Source organism: Stegostoma tigrinum, chromosome 4 (genome assembly GCF_030684315.1).
Source record: "Stegostoma tigrinum isolate sSteTig4 chromosome 4, sSteTig4.hap1, whole genome shotgun sequence".
Taxonomy (NCBI): domain Eukaryota; kingdom Metazoa; phylum Chordata; class Chondrichthyes; order Orectolobiformes; family Stegostomatidae; genus Stegostoma; species Stegostoma tigrinum.
In genome coordinates, this window is record NC_081357.1 from 94244723 (window position 1) to 94261718 (window position 16996).

At 41.3% G+C, this 16996-nt stretch overlaps 1 long non-coding RNA gene across 2 annotated transcripts in view; it reads right to left on the reverse strand.

The window, feature by feature from the left end:
• Positions 1-16996, reverse strand: part of LOC125452294 (uncharacterized) — a 56831-nt gene that overhangs the window by 20379 nt on the left and 19456 nt on the right. Inside the window, exon 3 of one of the 2 annotated variants that reach the window (XR_007247521.2) lies at positions 15411-15490. The exons of the other annotated variant lie outside the window; for it this stretch is intronic. This is a non-coding gene — a long non-coding RNA (uncharacterized LOC125452294). Of the gene's footprint in view, positions 1-15410; positions 15491-16996 lie in introns of those variants that run through there. 2 annotated transcript variants of the gene reach the window in all.

Consider the following 16996-nt stretch of genomic DNA (forward strand, 5'->3'; position numbering starts at 1 on the left):
AAAAAAGAAAAAGATTCAGGAAAACTAACATACGTGCTTCACAGTCTGAGACTAGGGAATTTATAGTGGAGAATAAAGAAATGTCTGACAATCTAATTCATACTTTATTTCTGCCTTCACAAAGTAGCACAGAAATGATGGGGAACAGAAGAATTAATGAGAGGGAGGAATTGAATCAAACCTGTATTCGTAGAGAAATGGTATTAGAAAAAATTGATGGGATTGAAGGCTGATAAATCCCCAGGGCCTTATAATGTACATCCCAGAGTAGCTAGGAAAATGGCCCTAGAAATAATGGATGCATTGGTGATAATCTTCTAAGATTCTTTAGGCTCTGGAATAGTTTCTACATGTTGGAGGGTGGCTAAAGTACCTCACTATTTAAAAAGGGAGGTACAGAGAAAGTAAGGAATTATAGGCAAGCAAATCTGACATCTGTAGTAGGGAAAATGCTGGAGTCTATCATCAAGGATATTATAGCAGAAAACTTAGAAAACAGTGGTAGAATTGGACACCGTCAGCATAGCTTTACACAAGGGAAATCATGCTTGACAAATCTTCTGGCAGTGTTTGAGGATCTAACTATTAGGGTTGTTCAGGAGAGCCAATGGATGTGGTATATTTGGATTTCCCGAAGGCTTTCAACAAAGTGCCACATAAGAGGTTATTTGTAAAATTAAAGTGCACGGAATTAGGGATTGTGTATTGAGATGGATAGAAAATTGGTTAGCATACAGGAAACAGCAAGTAGGAATGAATGGGTCTTTCTCTGAACAGCAGGTAGTGACTACTGGGTCCTGCAGGGATCAGTACTAGGATCCTAGCTATTCACAATATATGTTAATGATATAGATAGGGAACTAACTATAATATCTCAAAATTTGCAGATGACACAAAGCTGGGTGGGCGGTTAAACTATGTTGAGGATGCAGAAACATTGCAGTGAGATTTAGACAGGTTGAGTGACTGGAGAAATGCATGGCAGATGCAGTTTAATGTGTACAAATGTGATGTTATCCTCTTTGGTAGAAAAAATAAGAAGGCAGATTATTATTTGAAGGGCTGTAAATTGAGAGAGGGGAATGTTCAATGAGGCCTAGGTGTCCTTATGCACCACTCACTGAAATTAAGTATGCAAAGTCCATCAGGAATAAGAAGGCAAACTGTATGTTGGCCTTCATAGCAGCAGGATTTGAGTACAGGAACAAGGAAGTCTTGCTGCAACTATACAGGGCATTGGTGAGGCCAAACATGGAATATTGTGTGTAGTTTTGGTCCCTTTATCTAAGGAAAGATGTTTTTACTCTAGAGGGAATGCAGTGAAAGTTTACCAAATTGATTCCTGCGATAGCAGGACTGATGTATGAATAGAGATTGAGTCAGTTAGGATTGTATTCATTGGAGAATAGAAGAATGAAGAGAATCTCACAGAAATCTACAAAATTCTAACAGGACTAGATAGTTTAGATGCAGGAATGTTGTTCACAATGGTGCAAGAGTCAAAAGCTAGGGTTAAAGATTAAGGATAAGGGATAAAGCTTTTAGGACTGAGATGAGGGCATTTTTTATACCCATAGAGTGGTGATGCTGTGGAAATCACTAACGTAGAATATGGCTGAGGCCAAAGCATTATGTGCTTTGAGAAGGAGGTAGATATAGTTCTTGTGGCTAAAGAAATCAAGGGATATGGAAGGTGGGCTGGCTTAAGGTATTGAGCTCAGTGTCAGCTATGATCATATTGAATGGTAGAGCAGGCTTGAGGAGTCAAATGGCTTACTCCTGCTCCAATCTTCTATGTTTCTATGATAGTTCTTACAGCATGCATAGCAAATAGGCACTGAAATGACTGTAAATTCAATATAGTTGCATTTTGCAAAGAACTGCTTCATTTTTTTTGCTATAATGTTACAGCATCCAGTAAATGTGGATCCTGTGCTTTTGTCCATCAAACTGACACTTACTCTGTCCACATTTAACATTGTTCCAGCCATTTTCTTGTAGTATTTATCTTCTAGAGAAGGAAAGTGTTGGCTGTGAACGCAGCTCACAATGGACATTATCAACATCACGCTCCACCTGGTCGCCTATCCCTAACCCAAAACCTGTATGTCCCCTATTACCTCACACTGCCCCCAAAGCCCACTTCAACAATCCCCCACAATGAGGAGACCCATCACATTTAGCTTTGTCTATAGTTGTCCTCCCTGATCCCTGAATCCCAGCATTACACCTCGATGGCATCTGCTATGTTTCTTTACACTTTTCTAGTACAGGCCACCGTGATGGTCACAGCCAATAACCCCTCTGTTAGCCTACCATGCCCTCCAATCCTGTTTGATCCTCCACTGTTCACCATAATTTTCTACCCATCACATCCTTTTCCCATTTTGAAAAATGTCTCTTCTTTCCCCTCCAGCCCTTCCTTTCTCCATCTCTCCTGTCATTGCTGCGCCCACTGCCTCTATAGGATGCCCAATTGGATCCTGTTGAAAGATCAACAGATGGATACCCAGGGCTGTAATTGCCACAAACTTGTGACTGACTTTGATGAACAGCTCCCAGACGTGATTGACTCAGAAATGAAACCCATTCATGACACACTGACTGCTTGTATAGCTTTACATTTGATTTGTATTTCTATATTGTGTAGACTAAGAAGGGAAAGACATAGGACAATATCTTATCATTTTTTGGCTCAGCCCAAGTTTTGTCAAGTTTGGTAGAGTGATTCTCACTGCATCTTGCCAAACTTACTACACTAACTGCCATTTGAGTCCTCACAAGTGACATTCACACTCAGGGCTGCATGCCACAATACCAGACAATGCCAACCTGGTCTCTGTTGATTGACCACAATACTAACGGCTGCATTTGCAGCTCTTCCTCCAGTGATATGTAATTTCTCCGATTGCTTCTGCAGGTCCAACAGGATTGATCACTAAACACCCCAGACTATACTGAGACAGGTCTCCTGAGCATAAGCGTACGAAACAAACAACCAACTGTGTTGAAGTCCCTAGACTGTATGCAACTGTGGCCATAACTGATGGTACTGTCAGTCCCTTCCTTGATTATAACTAGGTCTAACCTATACCAGTTTTGACATGGCCATTTAGTTAAATGAATTTGGTTAAATGGTTTCCTCCCACAGTCCAAAGATGTGCAGATTAGGTGGACTGGCCATAGGAAATGCAGGGTTACAAGGATAGAGTAGGGGAGGGTGTGTCTAGGTGGGATGTCCTTTGCATGGTCACTGTGGACTTGATGGGCCAAATAGCCTGCTTCCACACTGCAGGGATTCTATGATTCGATATGAATATTTCCTGATAAACTGCTCCTTTTACTGTACTGTGAGAGATAAAGGGAACTGCAGATGCTGGAGAATCCAAGATAATAAAGTGTGAAGCTGGATGAACACAGCAGGCCAAGCAGCATCTCAGGAGCACAAAAGCTGACGTTTCGGGCCTAGACCCTTCATCAGAGAGCCTGTTCTGTACTGCATTGTGTTCTGGCTTAGGTATAAATCTATTTATGAACAGACTCAGAAATGAAACCCATTCATGACACACTGACTGCTTGTATAGCTTTACATTTGATTTGTATTTCTATATTGTGTAGACTAAGAAGGGAAAGACATAGGACAATATCTTATCATTTTTTGGCTCAGCCCAAGTTTTGTCAAGTTTGGTAAAGTGATTCTCACTGCATCTTGCCAAACTTACTACACTAACTGCCATTTGAGTCCTCACAAGTGACATTCACACTCAGGGCTGCATGCCACAATACCAGACAATGCCAACCTGGTCTCTGTTGAATTTCTGGCACTATAAGAAGAAGGTCAATGTTCTTTTACCATAAGTGTGATCATTTCTCTCCAGTACTTCACATTCACTCTGCACCCACTTTGATCTTCCTTAATATATAAATGTATATCATTTCAGGAGCAAAGCAGGGCAGAAATAGTCAAGACAAGATGTTGTGTTGTCCATCATTTGGCTCCTCGCCCCTTACGAGCAAAAGGTCCTGAAGGCCTGAATTGGTATTGGAAGCTTACTGTGCCATGATCCTTTGATTGAAGGCTATCCCCCTTGACTGGACTGAGGCCTGCTGACAACTGTGGCAAGCTTCTGGGCTTTGTGTCAGTGCTAAACAGCGTGGTAAGACAGTAATAATATCATCCAGATGTCTCCGGGTGAGAAAAAGAATAAGGCAAGGCAGGAATGCAACAAATATCCAGGCAAGCTAAGAGTGAGTGAATGCAATGACAGCAGAGTTGCAACACAGTCAAATCCATGACCTCAGTGTGTGTCCCTGAATGTAGCATTACGATGACCATTGCTAATGCAGCCCAGTGTGAGGCAATGAAATGCTGAAATGTCCTATAAATTGAGCCATGCTGATAATATGCCATAGAAGTTGGCACATATTGGAAGCCAATGCTCAGGGCTGTGGGATGCATGTGGCTGGTGGCCATGGAGCATGTCCAATATAGAGGTCTTTTGGAGTGAGTGGTGAGTTAAACCCACTAAACAAACCAGTCTCATTTCCATGTTGAGTTTGTCAATGGCTAATTTGTATGCCAAATTTGGTAAGATCACAATTGGCAAATTGGACTGTTAACAAGCAATAAAACGCATTAGTTTTGAACTCACTGTGACCTGGCAAGAATCATGCCATGTTCATAGATTCCCTACAGTGTTGAATCAGGCCATTCAGCCTATCAGGTTCACACCAACCCTCCAAAGAGCATCCCACCATGACCCACACCATCACTGACCCCACAAGTCTCTGTAAGCCTCCATTTTCCATGGTTAATCCACTTAATCTATATATCCCTGGACACTATAAGCAATTTAGCATGACCAATCTACCTAACATGGACATCTTTAGACTGAGGAAGGAAACTGGAGCACCCAGCAAAAACGCATGCCGACACAGGGAGAATGTGAAAACCCCACATAGACAATTGCCCAAGAATAGAATCAAACCCAGGTCCCTGGCACTGTGAGGCAGCAGTGCTAACCACTCAGCCACTGTGCGTCCCATCATCTTGTTTGATGAAAGCAGGGAAGTTGTGGCAACATGATCTCAATGTCATGACGGCCACTCTACCTTTCACCACACCACAGCAGATGTGACTCTGCGGTTATAAGATTCTTTTATAGTTTTAGTTTCATTTTTGAGTTCAGTGAGTTGTTCCAGTTTGTCTGGATATTTGTTCACATGCATTTACACAGATTTTTCAGGAAAAAAAATACTTTTGAAGTGATTTGTTCAGTACTTTAGGAAAAAAGGGTAAAATATAGAAAGTGTTGGGCAGTGCTATACCAAATAGGTATCCTATTTCACCAGGAGACTGAGTCATAACTAGATATCCCTTTAGAAACAGAGATACCCATTCAGAAAGTCAGTGAGTGTGAAGGTTTCTTTCACAGAAAGGGAAGCAGGTCATTAAGAGAAAAGGCTGCAAGACCAGCTTTTCAGTTTAGCCTTCAAAACAATCAAGGCAGAAGAGAAGTCCTGAGGAGCTTAGATTTTAGTAAGGGAAGATGGCCAGTAACAGAAGGAGGTATCTGTCAGACTTACTGGGGATAGCATGCTGAAATTATGCCCCACTACTCCTACAGTCAGAACAAAAGTGAAATATTTTTAAAAGTATGCATATTCCCCAATTTACCTGACTGACCTGACTGTCAGGCCCAGACTGACAGAAACACACACCAGGTTTCTTAACAAGAATTACAACAATCACAAGTGATAGACATTAGCCACAGGTAAATAGCTATAAACCGCTGGTATATACACTCTGGTTAAAACTTTAAATCTCACCACCCCCCCTCACATACACACAAACACACACACTCACACAAAGGTGTGTTACAGGTATCACTGGGAAAACAGTGCAGTGGTTCCTATTTACAAAAATTGTTGAAATGATTCTTATGATTCATATGCTAGTCAGACATCCTTATGATTCATGTGCTAATCAGAATGTTGCTTCTCAGTCATCCTTCTCTGGATGCTTCCACTGATTTGCAAGAAGCACAGGGTAGCCAGTTCATTGATAAAAAGGTCATTGACTTATAAAGTAAAAATCACAGCTTACTGCAACTGCTGAAGGAAAGATAAACTGGTTTTCTTCAGGTTTAAAGTGGTTTGTTGTTAGAACGAAGAAACAGCTTCTGGCTGGTGGAGACCTGATGGCTTCTCTACATCTTGTTCATAGCCCCAAGTTGTTCAATTATCTGAGAGCCAACCACATGACTATTGGCAAGCAGAAGGCCTTTGTCACCAATAGCTGGTAACTAGTCCATATGCCAGTCTACTGCTTTTTGTTGATCAAAGCTCCAGACATACACAATCCCTTGGCTCCAGCTCATCCGCAAACACTGCTGTCACTCACAGCTGTACAGTGTCCATAATGAGTATCAAATGATATTAGTTTTTAATACAGTTCTTTTCTAATTTTAGTCCACAATTTTAAGTAACAAAAAAACAAAAAGACTTAAATGTCAGAGAGGAAGACATCCTGTGAGGCTATTGAATGCATGAATTTAAAGATTACATTTTAAGAAATATGACAGCTGTGTTAGCAACAAAAACAGAGATCGCTGGAAAAACTCAGCAGATTGGCAGCATCTGTAGATTGAAAGCAGAGTTAATGTTTTGGGTCCAGAACCCCTTGAGTTCTGAAGAAGGGTCACTGGATCTGAAACATTAACTCTACTTTCACTCCACAGATGCTGCCAGGCCTGCTGAGTTTTGCCAGCAATTTCTATTTTTGTTTCTGATTTCCAGCATCCTGCGATAGGATCCTCAGTTCTTTTGGTTATTTTGAACTGTGTTAGCACTTTGTTCCAGGCTGCACAAAGAAACACTAACCAAAGAAGAGGGTGTTATCATAAACTTGAAAAAGTACTCAGGAAGTAGGTCAACAATCATCTATTTTCATGCGTATATGAATGGAGCTAGTCTTATTACTGGGAGATGTGAAAACAATTCTATTGTCTTACAGATGCCTCCAAGTTTTGCACAAATACAATGTATATATTACAATGCTCACATTTCTTTGACCAAGTGTTTTACATTATCTACTGTTTTCTCACAATTTTCACAAGCATGTTTTAACCAAGGCTGGCACTATCTTGTTGACAGTGAAGGTCTACACTTCTGTTATAACTTTATATGTCTGTGGTCCCATTTTGCTTTTACAAAATGAAACTGATTCAAAGCCTTCAACAATGTCAACAGAATGGTGGTGTTTGCTGGAAGGAAACCAAGCTGTGCCAATTAATCAAGGAACTTTAAAGTGGAAGTAGTGTGATTTTTCACTGGATTTGAATATCAATAAGGTAAAACGGTGGAATTTTTTATTTCTCATCTTTGTAATAAAATTGTTTCAAATTTTTTTAAACGTGTAGATTAGTTCATTTTTTCCCCTTTATGTCTAATAAGCATTTATGTTCTTTTGCTAAAAGTAAATTGGCAGCCTGTTGTGAACTTTTTCAATGTCTGACTACTATGGTAAACAAATTACAAAAGTAAAACATAACATTTATAACGGTGACAGCTGAGCTGAGAAGAAAGATTTGAAAAGATTGGAGCTTTCTCAAGAAAAAAAAACGTTAGAGAAGTGATCTTTTGGACAAATTTATTTCTATGAAGGAATTTAATACAGTAGATGCAGAAGTGTTTCTTCCACTTATGATGCAGTCCAAAATATATAATTTCATATAATCAAATAAGGAATTTAGAAAAATCTTCTTTACTCAGATAGTGGTGAGAAGTGGAACTTTTCATCACCAGGATTGATCAGGGGAATAACATAGATACATTTACAGGGAACCTAAATGAATACATGTGAGAAGAAGGATATTCTGATGGGTGACTTGAAGGTGAGAAGCTTATGTGGAATACTGATGTAGACCAGTGAGATCAAATGGCCAGTTTCTCTGTTCCAATTCAATGGATTGGATAGAAAAATATAACCTCATTATATGTGTATTCTTGCATGTCTTTTTGCTGTATCTAATCATTATACAAATAATTTAAAAATTTGACATACTTCAGATCAGTACACTAAACTACTGTTGCCTTTAACGTGCCATCCCTTCTTTTGCTGCCTTGCTCCCATGAAAAATTATTATATACTTATTTTATTCCACCTGCCCTCTACTGGCCAAGTGATTTAAACCAATTTGGAAGGTATTTGGCTGAATTTTTCCAGAACTGTGAATGTGACTTTGGAGGCAATGAAATTATGAATGATGCACATCAGGTCTGCTCCTCGACATGTTCCCACCGCAGAGCATTTTTTCTAGAGGGGGGTCAGCAAATCTGAGGGATCTCACCCAGGCAGTGGTGGGAATCCATTTAAGGGTAATAAAAAACTACCTGCCTTTAATTTTCCAGGCTGTAAGAAATTTTCCCAACTGCCCCTGCCTTGTCCGGATATCAAAGATGGATTGCTTACTAATCCTTGCCCTGCTGCATTGGCAGCCTCTCACTGACCAGGGGATCTCATGGTCATGGCCAGGCATTGCTCATATTGCAAAAGGGCCAGCAGCTGTTCCATATGCTAGCTTTTAGTAGCTTCTGCCTTCATGTGTCCTTAAAGAAAGCAACATTTGTGGTCAAGTAACAATGGCATGTTGTTGTGTAAAAATGCATTTATCCAAACATCCCTTTCCTTAAAAAGACCCATACCCCTAGCCAACACAGCTACAACACCGGCATCCATCTGACATAGTGAAAATTGCACAGTTATATCCGCGCACAAAAAGCAGCACAAATCCAAACTGGCCAATTGGTCCATGTTCCCATTTCACCCTCTGCCCCTAGCCAACCCCATAGCCATGTCCAGTATTGCAATCCACTGTCCCCTCATTTGAAGCCAGGGTGGTAAGTTACTTGAGAAAAACAATCGCACCCCCCCCCGACCCCCCTACCACTGACAACAGTACACCTTGCTCTCCCGTGCTATACCAGATCTCACCCTCATATTCTTTCACTATCATAGTCATTATTCACCTCTGGAATTCAGCACAATGGATCCTAGCTCCAACTTTAGTTCCTACTTACCAGGTCTTGTTGTACTTGGACATGGACTGGTTCAATATCTACGGAACAACAAATGATGCTGAACATTATGCAATCATCAGCAAACATCCCTACTTCTGACCTTATGACAAAGGGAAGGTCATTGATGAAGCAGCTGAAGGTGGTTGGACAAAGGATAGTTTCCCTGAGGAACACCTGCTGTGACGACGCCCATTCAACAACCACAACCATCTTCCTTTGTGCCAGGTATGTCTCCAGGTAGCAGAGAGATTTCGCTCTAATTCCCATTGACTGCAGTTTTTCAAAGGCTCATGATGTTACACTCAGACAAATGTAGCCTCGATGTCAAGGGAAGTCATTCTTATCTCAACTGGAAATCAGCTGTTTTGTCCATGTTTGAACCAGGGCTGTGATGAGATCAGGAACTAAGCAGCGCTGGCCATCATGCAACTGGTTCTTCACAACAATGATCCTTCACACTCATGCCCTCAAACCTCCTCAACCCTCCATCCATGAAAATCAGTATTGGTAAATCACCAATCTCACTGCTTCATCATAACTACTCTTGCAGCAATTCAGACACTGCTTCAGCTCTTCAACATATTACGTTGGAGCCCAGGGACACATATGACTTACATGCTTCTGCTAGGTCATTTTTCATGCAAGGACAGACATGCATCATACACATCCGCACAGGATGCATCTTAAGCTGTAATTAACACACACACTGACTTTAGCACTGACTTATGGGCTGCTTTGTATGGATCACATTGTTTTCTTAATATACAGGGTCTTTAGTGCTCGGCTACCAGTCTCCATGGCTTACATTGTTTTACTGCAGAGGTGGAGCAAGCAGGTGGATACAGTGGGGAGCACTGACAGTAAAGAGGATGGACATGCTGCTGTACAGCACTATGCTACATCAACATCAGACCTGCACTGAAGGAGCCCCTCGCCACCACCCAATGACACTGTACACAAACACATAGTCAGGTTATCCTAGGGGAACGATGGAAGAAGAAGATGCCACCCCAGTAATTAAAACTTAAAGACGGCTCCATTCTGACTCAGAACCCTGGACTTGACGGTTAATAACCACAGGATAGAAAATTGTGGAATACTTGTATGTTGAGGCTGTCTAATTTAGGCCAAGCAGAAATTAGTTAAAATAATACATGATTAGGAGCATGAAGTATGGAAACTTTAGCTTTATGCAACAGCACATATTGCTGTAACTGAAAACTGCCTTTCCCTAGCCTGAGAAGTCATGTAGGACAGATAGCAACAAACTAGGGCTCGCAGCATCTGTACTCTCTTATGTTCACCGTATTCCACTTCAATTAATGAATGTCTGGTTGCCTAAGTAATGATGTTGCCTTGCTAAAACACAGTACAATTGCAGTTTGTTTTAATTTGTTTAATCAGAACCTCCCTGACCATCCTGTGAGACTGTGTCTTGGAGCTCTCCCTGCTGTAATCAATTGCAAGCTTGAATAAAGAAGCGCCATGCTGAAATAAGACTCTCGTATTCATGGTGTGTCTTTTAGAGTTCGAAAAGCCCCCCATCATTTACTTATACAGCAAACACACAGCGTGCACTTCAAGAAAATGGCCATGTGAAAGTCAAAGGGAAGTGGTCCATAGTGAGGTGAGAGATAATGGGAACTGCAGATGCTGGAGAATCTGAGATAACAAAGTGTGGAGCTGAATGAACACAGCAGGCCAAGCAGCATCTTAGGAGCACAAAAGCTGACGTTTCGGGCCCTAGACGAAGGGTCTAGGCCCGAAACATCAGCTTTTGTGCTCCTAAGATGCTGCTTGGCCTGCTGTGTTCATCCAGCTCCACACTTTGTTATCTCTTACCATAGTGAGGTGACATGGGACTATTGTCAGTTGGGCATACTACCAAGTGAGTCATGGGGCTAATGGTATTCCAGTCCAGGGGATTGGTCATGATGAATCTTGCATGCCAAGTATAACCAGTTTGGGGATTAATTGTGGATTAGTTGGGTGCTGATGGAACATCAATCTGTGGATTGGGCCAGCTTATCCTGCAATGACACACAAGATGGATTGGACATCATGGAAGTGGTTGGCAGTTAGTGGTGCTGCACCAGCAGGAGAGGTGGTGAGGTGTGCTCAGTGAATGAATAGAAACTGCAGAGGGTAGGAAGAGTTAGTAATTTGGCAGTATGAGGTGGGTGAGAATGAATGTGTGCAATATAGTCTGTAAGTCTTGACGAGACGTGTGTGTAGTGGTAGAATGGCCCTATAAGAGTGAAGTAGCAAAGAAATTGTGGCACCTACTCTTGAGGAATATTAAAAATTATTGACCTTCTTCCTGCCCTAGTGGGCATCCCCATTACCCAGGATAAAGAGCTGACACAGTCCGCAATCTGAGCTGACGCTGGTTTGGTCTGGTGGTGTAGCCTCCTGCGTCACATGGCTGAAAAAAAGGACTGCCATCCTCTCTACTGCCCTATACACTGAGACTTGTGGATGCATCTCCATGAACTGGGAAGTGAGTTTTCCTTTCAATTAGGCAATGTTCTCAGTGATAACAGTCAAGTGTCAGTGTGAGGTTCCCTGTTGCTGGCTTGCAGCATTTTAAGTGGCATATAGTTGGGCTTTAAATATGGTGTGATCACTGCAAGGTCCCCACAGTGGTGAGCACTTCCACTTATCTGGTCATATGATTTATCAAGAAAGATACCCAAGAATTAGCATAATTAACAAGGCAAGAGTGGAAGATTGCTAAAGGAAAGTCTCTGTTCCATGGCAACTCGGGCACCATGGATCTCACTTGAGAAAACAGTTTAATTGAAAGTGGGAAAATTTCACCCTTAACATTCTTGAACATAATTGGTAGTGGTTTCAACATGGCTCTTCATGGCCTTCAAAAATTCCCCAGTGTGGTTTTTCAGTTCTTCATTTGAGGTTTTGGGTATTATATAGCTTGTAGCAATTTTCCTAAGATTGTTCACTGAAATGACACTCAATTTTGTTTAGATTTCCTGTTTAGCTTTGCGGCTATATCTTATTATGTCACCATTCGCACCGGAAATAGTTCCAATTCTGTTTCAAATCACCTTTCATCTCCGCATGAATAGGGATTGGAAAATTCAACGCCATACTGACTCATGCAGCAGTAGAAAGTTTCTGATGGTTTATAATTATTCTCTTATAGTAGCGGGCTCTCTTACAGCTATCAAAATTCACACAAGTTCAACTGCACATTTCTGACACAATGTTACATGTGATGGTTTTAATGGCTTTGCCTTCTTGCTTTGGTACATAAAATATCAACATAAGTGGATACACGTCTATGGCAAGTCACAGTCTACAGTGTACATATCTGTTTCTACAATCATCACTCATGGGATGTGCTGATTAGATTATGGAACCCAATTATGGAACCTCACTGTTGATCCTAATTGGATACAGCTCCCACAGGAGGCGTTTTAATGACTATTTCTGGGGAGACTAGGTCAGAAATCACACAACACCAGGTTATGGTCCAACAGGTTTATTTGAAAACACAAGCTTTTGGAGTCTTACTCCTTCTTCAGGTGTTAGTGAGAGAAGTAGTATCAGACACGTAATTTATAAGTAAAAGATCAAAGGGTCGCACCACTGCTTTTTTTTATACTTATAAATTGTGTCTGATACTAAGTCTGTCACTAACACCCGAAGAAGGGGTAGGACTCCGAAAGCTTGTGTTTTCTAATAAACGTGCCGAACTTTAACCAGGTGTTTTGTGATTTCTGACCTTGTCCACCCAGTCCAACATCAACACCTCCACATCATGCCTCTGGCAAGATCATGGCACTCATCGCACCACACCATTTCTGGGTTCTCGACATAGACTTCATCCTGACCTTGGGATTACACACCATCTGAAATAATTCAGTTCATTGTTCATTCAATTATGCTATGACAGTTGCTTTGCCTCCTATCATCCAAAGTTGGACAACATTTACAGTAAAGCCTTGTCCAAGTTACCAATTTATTGTATATTAAAATTAGTTCTGGTAGGACTGGCCATGCTTGATCAAGTTTGCTAAAAAAAAAAGCAAGCGTTTGATTCATCAGGTAAATACTAAATGTTTGGTATCGTGATTAGATTGTAAGGGAACTTTTAAGTGGCTCTGTTGTGACATTTCTGCAGCGTGAAAGTCAAAGCAGAAGACACAAAGAATGGCAAAACACAAACGCAGAAAAGGAGACTCAGCAGGAAACATTAAATCTCTCCCACTCATCATGGGTAAGAACTGTGTGTTTTGTGCTCAACAGACAGCAATCTGGTCAGTATAGTCTTTATTGAAGTGTTCCCAAGATGGATGTCAACTGTGTGTGTGTGTCCTTGTAAAAGTGACATGACTACAGCAGACCAGGTAGGACATTCACACATGCTTGAATTTCAATTTGAACACTGTGCATGGAAAGAGTTAAAATCAGGAGGCAAACAATACTGTTTATATCAAGTGTGGTTCAGTTGGCAGTACTATTATTTCTGCATCAGTGAATAAATGGTTCACGCCCCACTCCAGAAGTTTGAATTCCAAACTCCAGACTGAGACTCCAGTGCAATGTTGAGAGGATGCTGCAATATGAGAGGTGTTGTCTTTCAAAGAGAAGTGAGGCATTGTCTGTTCTTCTCATGATAGATAAAAGATCCCACTCTTCTGTAGAGCAGGGAAGTTATCCCTGATGTCCTGGCCAATATTTATCCCTCAATCAATATGACAGAAATAGATTATCAGGTTTTCATCATATGTTGCATACAAAACGGGCTGCCATGTTCCTTACATTTAAATGGGGACTGCATTTTTAATAAACTTAATTGGCTGTAAAATGTTTTGAGATACCTGAAGCTGTGAAAGACACAATAAAAGCGCAAGGCTGTTCTTTTCTTTTCCATGACTTTCAGGGGAGCAGAAGCATCCATTGTTGCAGCAATGTTCACCTAATTGCTTTTTCTGTTGCACATACCTCCAAAGTTCGTGCACAGCAACAGTTTTCAGATGTAGAAGCCAAAGCAACAGCAAATTGATAGAGGTGCGCAGAACCTCTGAGTGGCCATGCAGCTTAGAGGTGGCAATGCCTTTGGATATGACATTTTATAGGCCCACAACTGCAAACCTGTGTGAGAAAAGTTCAATGACCTAATGAAGGCAGGCAAGATAATACCCATCTGTTGTGCTTTTCTTTATTTAGGCATCAATATTATTCAACTTCAAAAATTAATAGCTGTAAACATCACGCAATATGGATAAAAGAATCATTAACTAAGGATTTTGGGTGATGCTATCTGCCCTAGCATCAATTGCAGCAATACTTTATAACTTCTCCCTCCAATTTAATGGAATCATAATAGCAGAATCAATGCACATAAGAACTAAATACAGCAGATGTTGGAAATCTGAAATAAAAACATGCCAGAAATGTAGCAGGTTAGGTCAGGTCTGAAGAAAGAAAAACGGTATTCAGACAGATGACTTTTCATCAGAACTGAATGAAATAGAGTGGTTCTAATGAAAGGTCATCACCTCGTGTCTGGAAACATTAGGTTAAATATTATGCTTTTTTGGTTAAGTGGGAGGTGCATTAGGTTTTTTGGAGGGGTTCTTGTTGCAAAACCTAGCAAGATTTCTCACTACATCTTACCACACTCACCTCAATAACTATCTATCTCACACCTATGGTGTCCCTCTTGATCAATTGCCATTGGCCAGATGCCATTCTTGGTACAGCTCATTATTTCAACAGATATGTGCCAAAGACCAGCATTGTTTGCATCTGTGCCATCTTTAAAAACCAACTGTGCACCTGGACAATCACTGTCTGTCCAGAGCTGCCATGCACTGCTCTAGACATTTGTCCCAGCCGTGGTAGACAAGGTAGACTCTACCAGCATAAGTGCCACCATATTCTCTCTGATACCTCACACTCACTCAATCTTTGCTACTCTACCCACCTCCAACTCAAGCTCATGATCTACTACTTTCACTACTGTGTGCCAAATCTTACGTACTCACTTTCCTCCACTTCAACTCTTAACACCTCTCATCCTGTATGCTCTCAGCACTGCTTAATTACTCACTTGGGATACCTCCCACTTGCACCAAAAGAGGTGTACCACTCACTTTCCTGTCCCTTAATATGTGTCACTCTCTCATTCCTCAAGGAAAGCAGCCCATAATTTGACAGAAAAAGTCAAGACAGGAAGTTGGCTGCCCGACATTTAGCTCATCAACCCTTAGGTAGAGAGCATCCGGACTCTGCCTGACTGACTATGTTCAAGCTCTTCGACTAGTATTGGAAGCTATCCTTTACTTACTGTGCTGGGACCAATGAACAAAGGCTTTCTCCCTTGACTTGATTGAAGACTGCTGATGACCATGGCAAGTTTCCTGCCTTTGTGTCTGCACTAAATGGCAAGGCAAGACAGAAGAAATATGAGACTGATATCTCTGACTGAGGAGGTAAATCACATTAAGGCAAAAGTAAGGGAATGCAAGGCAGGTGTGCTGGGACCTATGAGGTAGCCTCAGAGTACATAAGTACTATGATAACTAGTGAAGAGTCTCTTGATGCAGCCTGGTCCGGTCTATGATTTGGGTACATGTCCCTGGGCGCTAAGTATACTTACTGCAGCATCACAAGGGTAATTGCAAGTGCAACACTGAAGTGCAGGAGCATACTGTAAATGAATGAGAGATGTATCATGAGGGTTCTTATGTGTTGGCTTGTTGGATATCAACTGGTGGACATTGAGTACTTATGGCAGTGCCCTGCAATATTAGTGCGTGGCATCTAACATGTAAGTCCTTTTGAGCAAGTGGTGAGCTTGAGTCACCAGGTATCGGCTTTGACTTGCGTGTCAAAAATTCTCAACATTGAGCTTGTTAAACACATTTGATAGGCAGGAAGCTGAATATTAAAGAGATAAATACAGCTATTCATAAGGCATTTATAATAATGCAATATAAATATGAATACAAGAAAAACAAACAATAATCCCCCTTAAATGGCATATCACCTTGCCTTGCTACAGAGTCATAGAAGATGCAGCAAGATTCTCCTGAAATCAAGATGGGCCTCTGCTGACTTTTTGCCTGATTCTGCCATACATTGCTCAGGTCCTTATACGATTCTGTCCATTAATTCTGTTTCTTTCCATACCTTTGCCTGCCTGTTGACTATTACCAAAAATAATGCATCAGCCGTTTCCAACACCTGGGAGACATCTCTTCAATGCTAATCCTCACCTAATTCCTTCAATCTTGATACAAGATAAACTTGTGTACAATTCTTGATATAGACAAGGATTAATTCATTCAGAATAAGTGCTGATTCTCATGAGGAACAGGCCTTTGGTCTGCAGAGGAGGAACAGTCCTCCAGCCTAGACGTGAATTGGTGAGACAGTGCATAAAGCAGATTATAATCACCATCCCTTTAAGCATCACAGCCAAAAATGTCCTCTTTGGTTGTATGTTTATCTGACATTTATCAAACTCCTTTTCTTGAACCAGATGCCACATTTTTGGATTTGGTAATGGACAATGTCCAATTTTATAAAATACTTCAAAGAAATAAAAGAATTCCTAAGTACATTAATTGCTTTCGCTTATTTTTTTTAAGATGGCAGCAGTGGCACAGTAGGCAGCATTCTAGCTCCTCAGCCTGTCCACTGCCCAACACCAGGCTAGCTGCATCCTTCTTTCTCCTTTCCTTTCTCTTTCATCTTCATTTGCAAATTTTTCTTCTTGTTGGTGGCAATGGTGGAAGATGGCAGCATCAGCATGATCAGGCAGCCCAGGCACGCAGCAAGCGTGGGAGTAGGCAGCCCGATGTGGCCAGTGATGACAGCATGAGTGGGCACCAAAGGCTGGCTGATGGCGAGAGCAGGAGAAGACAGCCTGAAGTAGCTG